The 12,506-nt window shown below is 41.1% G+C and overlaps 1 protein-coding gene across 6 annotated transcripts in view; it reads left to right on the top strand.

Annotated features, from left to right (window-relative positions):
* Positions 1 to 12,506, top strand: part of LOC115003980 (heparan sulfate glucosamine 3-O-sulfotransferase 5) — a 121,313-nt gene that overhangs the window by 81,992 nt on the left and 26,815 nt on the right. For 5 of the 6 annotated variants that reach the window (XM_029425925.1, XM_029425921.1, XM_029425922.1 and 2 more), the window contains one exon: positions 3,622 to 3,697. The exons of the other annotated variant lie outside the window; for it this stretch is intronic. The gene's annotated coding sequence lies outside the window, so the exon portion shown is untranslated. The remainder of the gene's footprint in view (positions 1 to 3,621; positions 3,698 to 12,506) is intronic. 6 annotated transcript variants of the gene reach the window in all.

The following is a 12,506-nucleotide window of genomic DNA, read 5'->3' as shown; positions in this document are numbered from 1 at the left end:
TGCAGTTTAAAAAATGTTTTTATATACTTAAACTTAAATGAATATCTACCACAAATTCCCTATTTTTCATCTTGACCTAACGTTACATTTAATTTTCAATTAATGAAAGTGACGTTGTGTGACTCCCACTCAAATGGGTCAAATATACGTGGGGGACTATTTCCTTCCATTCCTTAATACACACTTGGTGATCTAGTGAGTATTTGTGGCAGCAGTACGTTGTATGTGTGTGTGTGTGTGTGTGTGTGTGTGTGTGTGGAACATGTCAGCTAGTGCAACAATGGGGCTCTATGTGACAGAACACGACGATATATCAGGCTGTGACACACACATGATACTTGTTAGAAGATACATTCACTGTTGTTTTGAGTCTTTTTCTTATCCATTAACTGATCATGCTGTAATCATTCATGATAAACATATCAGGAGAGAGAGAGAGAGAGAGAGAGAGAGAGAGAGAGAGAGAGAGAGAGACTGTGAGGATGAAAAGAGAGAGAGCCAGAAGTCAACACTGCATGAGAGGAAGTGGAAAGATGCTTGCCCTTTTGACTCACATTGTGTACCAGACATAGGGAATCCTGCTCTCTCCCAGTTCTCTTGTGTTTCATCAAGTACAAGTACAATGTTGCTGTTACTAATTAGAAAGGAGGTGTAAGACGCTGCCGATTCACCAGCAGAACAATCTGTTGCACACAGAGCTGTCTCATTTTAATAATTAGAATGAATTTACTCTTGTGCATATTTGCATAAAGTAAATGAATATTTGTTCTGCAAGGCTTGGCAAAAACATTCCCATCACTACAATGTGTAAGCATGGTTATGATTGGCAGAGTCTCTTGTCTTGCAGGAGTGGTAATCTCCACACTGTGGCAGTGATATCAGGGAACAGCTCAGGTTCACTGCCTTTTGTTTGACCCTATCATGTGTGATTTACTGGATTTCCTCCCGATGCAGTCACACTTTTACGGTATTAAAGTGCTCATAGTCCTCCTGGACATCTGCTCATTTGAGGGTTTGCCAACAGTGTTTTCTTCCGTAGCCTACATATATAAATAACAAACATTTCTATATAAGGATACTTTAAATTGAGCTCTTAGTAATTTATCGTAAATAGTTTTTTAACATTAAAAGGAAGATAAATAAAAGTATTTGAGGAAATATCTTTTTCTGTTAGCCTCTGGGTAGGTGGGCCTGTGTACATGTTAGACAAGTAAAGGCCAAGCTATGGACCGCAGCAAATTGTAGCAGTGCATTTTTCTCTTGTGGATGTTTGTTTGTTAACATGTTTAATCAGCTATGTTGTCCGACAAGATGGGCTCTTTTTGTGAGTGAAAGATACACAAACGTCTCTGCAAACCTACCCAGAGAAGGGCATTATGGGTAAACGCATATTGCAGAGGATTGCATTGAAGCCAAAATTGTGCGCACAAGCCTGTGAGTCAAGCAAGCTGATTGGTTGACCCGGCTTTTGTTAAGAATAGACCAGGGGGAAAAAAACATAAACTTCAAGAAGTTGTACATACAAAAATACATACATACATACAGCCATGCAAACATCTCCGTCAGTGACAGGATGCAAGGACAGCTGTGTCTTCAAAAATGAACTAACAAAGCTCCCCAGTCATTATGTGCATTTTTGCCCTGTATTAGGATTAGCTATTTTGAACCGGGTTAGGGTTAGGTTTAGGGTAACCCTAACCCTAACCCTTGAGACGGGGCAGACTGCAGTTTCAAATCATGCACATTTCATGGAGCCATCAGAGGCCACAATCCCTTCTTTGTGAATTCACCCCTCAGAGTCTGCAGCCATGCTAGCTGTAGCTGCACTTACTGTAGACACAGTGCTACATGCTAACATGTTGAGGATTAGCAGGTTTAATGTTTACCACGTTCATAGCATGTGCTAATAGGCCTTTTCTTAAAGGAGAGCATGGGACCTATATATATATATATATATATACACACACATATAGATATATATATATATGTGTGTGTATATATATATATATATATGTGTGTGTATATATATATATAAGAGATAGATATATATATAGATGGGGGATATATATATATATAATAATAAGATATATATATATATAGGGGGGGATACATATATATATATAATATAGAGAGAGAGATAGGGGGGGATATAGATATAGAGAGAGATATATATATATAGAGATAGAGAGAGAGAGATAGACACACAGATCTATAGAGAGAGAGAGATATGATATATATAGATATAACACATATAGTCTATATATATATATATATAGATGGTGGGTATATATATATATATAGACATCTATATATAGAATAGATATGTGTGGATAGATATATATATATAATATATATACATATCTAATATATAGATATGTGTGTATATCTATATATATATATATATACATAGATATATATATATATATGTGTGTATATATTATATATATATATATACATATATATATGATATATATATACATATATATATATATATATATATATATATATATATATATATATACATATATATATATATATATATATATATAATGTGTGTATATATATATATATATATATATATATACATATATATATATGTATATGTGTGTATATATATATATATATACATATATATATATACATATACATATATATATTTATATATATATATTCTATATACAATTTTATTTCAGTTAACTTTGAATCATTTTGAAAAAGAAAGGTAATGAGGTGTGACATACAGCGTGGGAAAGTAACTTGGGAGTGCTCTCTGCTCGGTACAGTATGTAACAGAGACACTAAGCTTAACGCATATCTTCATCTTCTACCATTCTGTAGCTGCGGTATCTTGTCATTTATAATCTGACACATACGCTGATAGAGATATTATATGATCAGGTGATTTCAGCCGATAATATTGGCTCACTCATCCATTGGCCAGGCTCCAATGGCTAGTAGCTGTTTCTGCCTCTATCTCTTTTAGTGCAGTCTTGGCTCCAATGAACACAGTGTTTGTCGCCCATTTTTAGTATAAATGACCCCAGTGGGAACTGACCCCCTGCCTTTGCAGTGGTAGTGGTTTGCTCCTCCAACTCTACAGTTAAGATAAATTCAATTCTTTACATTTTCTGTGAGGACAGGGATTTTTATGCTTTAAGTTTTTGCACAGCGATGGTCACTGTTTACATAACTGGTTTCTGACATTCTAATACTGTACAAAACTCCTCTCTATCCAGAGCATCCACACACTTAGAGGGCCGGTTTTAATTAACGGACAGGAGGGACAATTTTACACAGATGAATTATCATCTGTGGGTATATATCAATTGAGCATGCAGCCTCCTAACTGGATGCCAGGAGCTGCATCAAATTAGCCATGCAAACAAGGAACTGGATGAGCCTTTTCCAGGCTGGGAGCTGAACATCAGTCAGTGGGATTGTTCAGGCATTTCCATGGTGTGATGGTTTGTAATTCAAAATTAGTAGGGCAAGAAATGTTTTATTAAAGTATCTTCTCTACTATATGTGCTCACCAAAGTTATTTTGTTTTCTTCATAGAATAGATTTAAAAACAGCGACTTTCCATTTGCTTTAGTCTGAATATTACTCTCTGTATTATAGATACTGGATCTGAGTGTGTGCATAAAGAAGTATCCTGGAGCAAAACATCACCTCTGGCAGTCATGAGGAATAGAGGGTATGTATTGCTATCTCTAATTCACACGATCCCACACTTCTCACTCCTGCTGAGTAGCGAAAACAACATACTTTCACTGATATATGAGGGGCAATACAGTGTCAGAAAACGTACAATTTCTCTGTCCAAATACTATAATTTATATAGGTTTTGTGCTAAATTAAAGGAGTATAGTGATTTAGCTCTAACATAGGCTTTCTGTTATAAACATATATTCTCCAGACCCAACCCGGGATAACCCTATTTTTCCGACTTTAGACAGCTCTTCCAGAGCCACAGAACACATTGTGTGTGCAGGCCGAGCTTCCTGCTCAACTTCATGTGTAACTTCACTTTGATTCTCTTTACCTAAAAGGTGCAGAGCCACCTGCTCCAAAGAAGTAGGGCGAAGTATTTCACCTTATTTTGTATTTCAATACAATCAAAATGTATCAATCATCAAAATCATCAGTTATTAAAAGTATATTAACCTGTTTATATTTTAGTTGTATTTTGTCATATTTATTGTATTCTAAGTTTTAGAGTATGTATTATTTATATTGTATATTGTGTTCTACAGCTCTCTCTTATAGTATTGATATATTAACTGTGTATCTTTTACTCCTGTATAATGCAGAATATATACTGCTATTTAATATAATTCACATAAAGCTTAGATATCTGTGTTTACTGTGTCACTGTAAGCTGTACAGTCCGTGTAACGTTACGTTTTGATAGTTTGTATGTTGGCTCGGGGCAGCAGAGAAGAGGGAACAACTCTTGTTTATTTCCTCCTCTGCTCCGGGGCGTAGAGCGGTCGGCAACCCTATCAGGAGGAGCTTCCGTTTGAGGCTGTGGTGGCGAAAACCTGAGCACTGGGATTCACTGCAGGCTGATGGAGCACTGGGTCTAACCTGTGTAACGGCAACAAGACAAAGTTTGCAGTTCCCCGGGATTAGACCATCCGTGGTTGAACTAAAGCTAATTGCTAACTGCTAGCTGAAGCTTACATATAGAATGGTCTGTGGCTATAAGTAGCTAACTGACCTTGGCTTTCGACTTTTTCGACGTTTACCTGTCCTGCTCACGGCTGATGAGACTTGCTGCTGTTAGTTTAGTACCAACCTCAGCTGGTTGAGGGTGGAATTGAGCGTAGGTAGGCAGAGCAGTAAATCCACACCAAACTCATCCATCATTGTGCCCATGTCGCTGCTCTCTCCCTCCCTCTCTCTGCCTCTCTCCCTCCAGTTTAGCTGAGCTACGTCCCTCCTTATACACATTCTGTGGCACATGATTAATCCTACCTCTCATATCTCTTCTCGTGTCAGCACCTTCGCTGCTTTATAGGCTTATTCTGAAATGAAGTGACATATAGTGACAGTTAAGTGTTGAATTATCACCAAATTAGGACTGCTGGCATGTGTAAACAACGCAAATATACATCAAAAAACATAAATCAAGTGAAGTGTGATGCCTAACTCTCCTATTAAAACTTTGTTGACCCTGTTATATTGAAAGGTTGTCTTGTGTGGTTGAGCCTTTTTAGCTGATTCTATATTAGTCATCTCTCAGCTCACTACTCATTATTGATGATATTTGTTAAGTTCTGTGCCTTACTTCTTGAAAAGTTGTATTCATAAATCACACATAGATGTGTTAGGTCCAAAATAAACACACGCATTTGGGAAATGGTAGATCTTAAAACGCCATTTCACTGATACGATTGCATTTACGTGCAGGAGAATAATATAAGTCATAAAACTCAGATATCAGTTGAAAATACATTTTAATTACAAAAAGTAATAGACACCATTCAAAAAGGTTCATGGAGTTTTTATGTTATTTTAAATATATTCGTTACTCGAATTAAGTTAAACTGAAACTTGAATTCTCTTCCCTTTTTGTATTAGGAAATATAAACTTTAATGTGGTGCGGTTTTGAAATGGGGTTTAAGTTTTAGGCCTCTGGGCAGATCCCAAAGCAGTAGTTGACTGACATCTGAGATTCAGTCTCTGTTGTTACTGACTGGATGTCTTGGCTCTCCATATATCTCTATATATAACAAGCTAGCAAGCTAGGCTAACTAGCTTACACTTTTTTACTCTAGACGTAACTTTTCCTTCAGGTCATTTCAACAGCTACATAACAGTGTTGTGTTTGTCCCACAGCATACAAAGGTCAGGTTTGGTCAGAGGTTACGGCCCGAACATTTTGAGTGTAGCCCCAAATACAATTTTAAATGTATGCCTGTAGAGCTCGACAAAAAAATTAATAGGCCTTATGTGTTTTTGTTTTTGTTTTTTTACGTGTGAATGTCTTCTTATCATAACAGCCTGTCAAAACAAATGCAGGTCTCTAAACTAACTCTTTGTGTCTGTGTTTGTGATGATCATTACTCTTCATCATTATTGTAAATGGTGTTTATTTTTTATTTTACTAACCTAAGGTTGCATAACATTACGTTACGGTGGTGCTCCAAAACAAATTAAAAAGGTAAATCACTCCTTCATTTTACTAGGCTATAATTTAAAACTCCATGCCCGAACAAACTTTCTTAAAGTCGCAGTGGAGAGAAAGACAGACAGCAGCAGCAGAGGATGGAGGGAGAGAGAGAGATTTTTATTTTTATTTTTCAAAAACACTTTATTTACATATTCTTAAAACAAACAGTTTACTAATAAAGTGTAACGAAAAATCATATCATATCAAAAATATATATTTATAAATAAGAATTCTATAAATATATAAAAATTATCCAATCAAACACTGTGCAAAGTGTAAACATTCATTATTTACAGTGCAGATAATATTTTTAAAACACCAACGTTCTTAAAAAGTGTCGAGATCCCCGGTATGTTTGTAAAACCTAAAATCGAGCCAGAGTCTTGCCCTGATGTTACACAGCCACACTGTCTTGGCCTACTGCCCCTCTCTGTTCTCAACTCTGTTCCTCCTGCTTATATAAATCGCCATTTTAGCCTCTCCCGAGAGGAAATTTAGGAGCTGCCACTTTTCTTTGTTGTCTTTTTTGTAGGCAACTCCCATGATAAAAACACTCTCAGTAAAAACTACGTTAAAAAGACTAAAAACAAATGGTAAAAGAGAGAAAAACTCTGTGAGTTTCTTACACTCAGTAAAAACATGGAAGACAGTCTCACGTAAGTTGCAGAATGGACACTTGTTAAAAACAGCAGGATTAATGACAGAGATAAAAGCGTTACAAGCGACGGCACCATGTAAAATCCTCCACTGGAGGTCGGCTGTCCTCTTTTTGAGGGGAGGTTTGTAAAAAGACCCCCACTGTGGGCTTGGTCCACTTCCTCCACACAGTCTGTTACTCCATACAATGGAGGGTCTGCTGCACAGGCCTTTCTTGTGGATGCTTTTTACACAATTCGTATATAGATTCTTTTTGTCGGCTCTGTGCAGCGTCAGTCCTGCCGGGTTAGTGACCTTGCGCAGGGGACCGGTCAGTTCTCCCAGCCCTGGGCTCAGGTTGATCTCCGGAAAAGGGTCTGCTGGGTCTGGAGAAGCCTTCCCGTCACTGTAGTCTTTTATTAGGCTCTTCTCCTTCCCAGATAGCCTCTGGCTCCACAGCTCCAGAATCCTCTCAGCCACTCGAGCGGAGGTCAGACCCAGCAGAAAGCCCAGGGCTCGGGCATCACTCAGCGCCGGCCCCACTGCATCCACCAGTTGCTGCAAGCACAGGGTTTTGGACCTGCAGAGCGCCACCATCAGGCTGGGTGTGCTGCTGCTGCTGATGTTCAGCCTGGCTCTGTAAATCAAAGGCTCCTTCAACAACCAGTGCAGAGAGTCCAACATTGGACACCTTTTATGATTAAAAAGGGCCCAAGACTTAAAAACACCCTGATTAAACGGAGGCAGCCCATTTAACTTTAAAAAATTAGAATCAGTTAAAAACAGAGCAGCATTCAGCCCCAGGTTATTTACACGTCTGAGAATGCAGCTGGTCACATCTCTCCACACCAAATCAGCCAGGCCGGTAAGATATTTTTTTTAAACTGAAGTCTAAAAGTGGCTGTTCGGCTGGCCAGGTGGACAAGGCCCTGTCCCCCCTCCTCTCTGGATCTGGGTCTACACAGGTCAGACGGTGCCACAATTGGGATGCTACAAGGTTGTTTAAAACCAAAACCCTACCTTTAAAAGACATCTGAGGGAGCAGCCACTTCCACTTGGAAAGCTTTCCCTGAATCTTTTCTGTGACATTCTCCCAGTTCTTCTGGACAATAATTTCTTTTTCTAAAAACACGCCAAGATATTTCAGGCCGTCAGTTCTCCAGGTGAGGCTCTGGGGAAGAACTGGGAGACCGCCACGCCACTCCCCGACAGCGAGGGCCTCACTTTTCTTCCAATTTACCTTCGCTGCCGATGTTACACTAAAACTATCTACTATATCTGTTAAAATGTCCGCATCTCTCTGGCTTTTAATAAAAACAATAATATCGTCTGCGTATGCGGATAAAACAAATCTGCTATTAAAACCAGGTAAAACCAGACCTTGTAGGTTGGAGCGTATTTTGCAGAGGAGAGGTTCCAGGGAGAGCGCATAGAGCATCCCCGACAGAGCACAGCCCTGCCGGACCCCTCTACACACTCTAAAAGGAGCACACAGACTACCATTAAACTTCAGCACACTCTCAACTTCACTGTACAACACCTTGATCTTGCCTATGAAACCAGCGCTGAACCCAAACTTCTCCATTACTTTCCAGGGAAGTTGTGCTCAACGCGGTCAAAGGCCTTTTCCTGGTCTAGAGAAATCAGACCAGTATCAAAGCCCAATGAGCTGGAGACCTCCAAAACATCTCGAATTAGGTAGACCTTGTCTACCATGGACCTGCCGGGCACACAGTAGGTCTGGTCCCGGTGGATGACCTGCTCCATAGCTCCCCCCAGCCTGGTGGCCAGAGCCTTGGACAGGAGCTTGTAATCCACACACAGCAAAGACACAGGGCGCCAGTTTCCGATGTCCTGCAGGTTTCCTTTCTTGGGCAGGAGCGTTATCACGGCCCTGCGGCAGGACATCGGCATGGAACCAGAGGCCAGACTCTCGTTAAAAACATCTAAAAGATCTGTTGCTAAAATGTCCCAATATGCTTTAAAAAACTCAACAGTGAGGCCGTCGATACCGGGAGCCCGCCGTCCTTGCATTTTCTGCAGAGCAGCCTGTAGCTCCCGTGTAGTCAACGGCCCCTCCAGCTGTGAGTTGGTTTCCTCGGCTACCTGAGGTAGCCCCCCTAAAAACCCCTCTAAAAGTGTTTCCTCCCCCTCATACTCACTCGAGTATAGGGAGGAATAAAAACTCACAGCCCGTGTTCTGATCTGGCTTGGTTCCGTTATTTCTTTCCCTGTGACTGAGAGCAGTGAGTGGATTACCCTCTTCTGTCCGTTCTTCTCCAGGCCGAAGAAGAAGCTAGATGGAGCATCCATTTCGGTGGCGTTTTGGAACCGAGACCGGACCAGTGCGCCCTGGACTTTAACGTCTAGCAGGTCGGCTAATGCCATTTTTTTTACTTTGAGGATTTCAATATATCCTCGATCTCCTGTGGACTCACTGATTTGTTCTAGTTCCACTATATCACCCTCCAGGTCTTTCATAGATCTGGTGATGTCATGTGTGACATTGAGGGTGTGTTGCTGACAAAGCATTTTAATTTCAGTCTTACCATGGTCCCACCACTGCCTAAGACTGTTAAAATCACCCTTCCTCTGCCTAAAAACACTCCAGAAATAAATAAAAGCTTCTCTAAAAATTTTATCAAATGTTAAAACTGAGTTAAAGTGCCAGTATGCGCTTCTTGGCAACACATTTCTAATAAAAACATTACATAAAAGCAAAGAGTGATCTGTAAAACCAACAGGTATAATATTACACATTTTAAAAATGTTAAAATGATGTTTAAAACAATAAATACGATCTAACCTGGCAGAGGAAATCCTATTTTCTCTGCAATGGGACCATGTGTATTGTTTAGCCTCTGCGTTCATCCTCCGCCATACATCCACCAGACCATGAGAGCGGACCAGCTGCCTCAGAACATGCTGGGACGCTGGATGCGGCTCTGCGTGGTTCCGATCTAAAAAAAAAAGCATTTTCTGTACAGTTAAAATCCCCCCCCAAGAATAAAAAATCCTTAAAATGTATTCTCTTTGCATTATTTCCTCTCTGCAACCGATTGTTGGGGCATACACATTTATAAAAACAGCATTAAAAAGGTCAAACCGGGCTTTTACTAAAAGCAACCTCCCCTCGATAAAATGCTCGACCTCCAGTGAGACTGGAGTAAAAGATTTGGAGAACAGGAAGCCCACTCCTCCACTAAGAGATGTGTTGTGGCTTAAAATGACTTCCCCTTCCCACTCCCTCCTCCAGTCTATCTCGTTAAAGCCGTCGCTGTGCGTCTCCTGTAAAAAAAAGACATCAATGTGTTTTAATTTTGCAGTTTCATATATTTGTGTCCTTTTTTTAAAAACTCTGGCTCCGTTCACATTTAAAACACCCATTTTAAAAGTATCCATGGCTGAGATTTTAAAATAAGAAATAAAAACAAATAAATAAATTAAGACACCCATCATCACTGTTTATTTGTTTTTTTACTCTATAAACCTCCTGCTCAATGAGGCCAGACTCTTTTTGGCTCATATGGAATCTGGTTGAGCTAATAAAAACGAGTACATCCGGAAAGTAATCCTCCACTTTTACTCCGTGTTGGTTTTTTGTGTGTTGGAGAAAAACTTTCAACATTTCAACTGGGTACATTTTTGTTTTCTGGCTGTTGCTCAGAGTAAAACCATGGATGTCGCTGCTGTCTGACACACACTCCTCTTCACTAAAACTGTCTTCTGCCTGTCCCTGCTTCCTGCCTGTCTGTCCTTCCTCCCCGACTTTACTGTTCTTGGCATCACTGGATGCATTCTTACTTTTCTTTTTCCGTTTTGTGGCAGGTTTTTGTTTTATTACCTCTTCCTCCATCTCAGCCTCTTCTACCTGCTCACTCCACGGAACCTGTATTTTTTCTGTCCCCTCCCCTACTACATCGCCCGCTTCCTTTACCTCTTCTACTCTTACCTCACTCACCTGCTCTGCACCACCCACCTCCTTTACTACATCACTCACCTCCTTTACCTCTTCTACTCTTACCTCACTCACCTCCTCTGCACCACCCACCTCTTTTACTACATCACTCACGTCCTTTAAATCTTCTACTCTTATATCACCCACCTCCTCTGCACCACCCACCTCCTCTGCACCACCCACCTCTTCCACACCACCCATCTCCTCTACACCACCCACCTCCTCTACCTCTTGTCCTCCCATACCACCTGACTCCCCCTGCACTTTTTCACCCCGACTATCCACCATAACGCACCAAAAAGTAAACTAAATCAAACTGTCACCAATGAACTAAGTTAAATCAAACCCATTATTAAATAAAGAAAGAAAAAGAAAGTATCGAAATAGCACCCGCTCAGCGTCTCACTCACACAACCAAATTCCCAGCATGCACAGAGAGAGAGAGAGAGAGAGAGAGAGAGAGAGAGAGAGAGAGAGAGAGAGAGAGAGAGAGAGAGAGAGAGAGAGAGAGAGAGAGAGAGCAGATGATGGAGAGAGAGGTAACCCCTCTAAAAGCGTTTCCTACCCCTCATACTCACTCTAGGATAGGGAAGGATTAAAAACTCACAGCCCGTGTTCTGATCTGGCTTGGTTCCGTTATTTCTTGCCCTGTGATGATGGAGATGGAGAGAGAGAGAGACAGCAGCAGATGATGGAGAGAGAGAGACAGCAGCAGAGGATAGAGAGAGAGAGAGAGAGAGAGAGAGAGAGAGAGAGAGAGAGAGAGAGAGAGAGAGAGAGCTATCAGCAGAGGATGGAGAGAGACAGACAGACAGCAGCAGATAATGGAGGGAGTGAGAGACAGAGAGAGACAGACAGACAGCAGCAGATGATGAGAGAGAGAGAGCAGCAGATAATGGAGAGAGAGAGAGAGAGAGAGAGAGAGACAGACATACAGCAGCAGATGATGGAGGGAGAGAAAGACAGAGAGAGACAGACAGCAGATGATGATGAGAGAGAGAGAGAGCAGCAGATGATGGAGAGAGAGACAGACAGACAGACAGCAGCAGATGATGGAGGGAGAGAGAGAGAGCAGCAGATGATGGAGAGAGAGCAGCAGATGATGAAGAGAGAGACAGACAGCAGATGATGGAGGGAGAGAGAGAGAGCAGCAGATGATGGAGAGAGAGAGAGAGAGAGAGACAGCAGCAGATGATGATGGAGAGAGAGAGAGATAAAGAGAGAGCAGCAGATGATGGAGAGAGATAGAGAGAGAGAGACAGCAGCAGATGATGGAGAGAGAGAGAGAGAAAGAGAGAGCAGCAGATGATGGAGAGAGAGAGAGACAGACAGAAAGACAGCAGCAGATGATGGAGAGAGAGAGAGATAGAGAGGGAGAGAGAGAGAGAGACAGCAGCAGATGATGGAGAGAGAGATAAAGAGAGAGCAGCAGATGATGGAGAGAGAGAGAGACAGAGAGAGACAGACAGACAGCAGCAGATGATGGAGAGAGAGAGAGAGCAGCAGATGATGCGAGAGAGAGAGAGAGCAGCAGATGATCAGATGATGAAGAGAGAGAGAGAGAGAGAGAGAGAGAGACATACAGACAGCAGCAGATGATGGAGAGAGAGAGAAAGCAGTAGATGATGGAGAGAGAGAGACAGAGCAGCAGATGATGGAGAGAGAGAGCAGCAGATGATGGAGAGATAGAGAGAAAGAGAAAGAGAGAGAGAGAGAGAGACAGCAGCAGATGA

The sequence above is a fragment of the Cottoperca gobio genome, chromosome 24 (genome assembly GCF_900634415.1).
Source record: "Cottoperca gobio chromosome 24, fCotGob3.1, whole genome shotgun sequence".
NCBI classification, from domain to species: Eukaryota; Metazoa; Chordata; class Actinopteri; order Perciformes; family Bovichtidae; genus Cottoperca; species Cottoperca gobio.
Note: the sequence above shows the minus strand (reverse complement) of the source record. Positions and strands in the feature narration are given on the sequence as shown.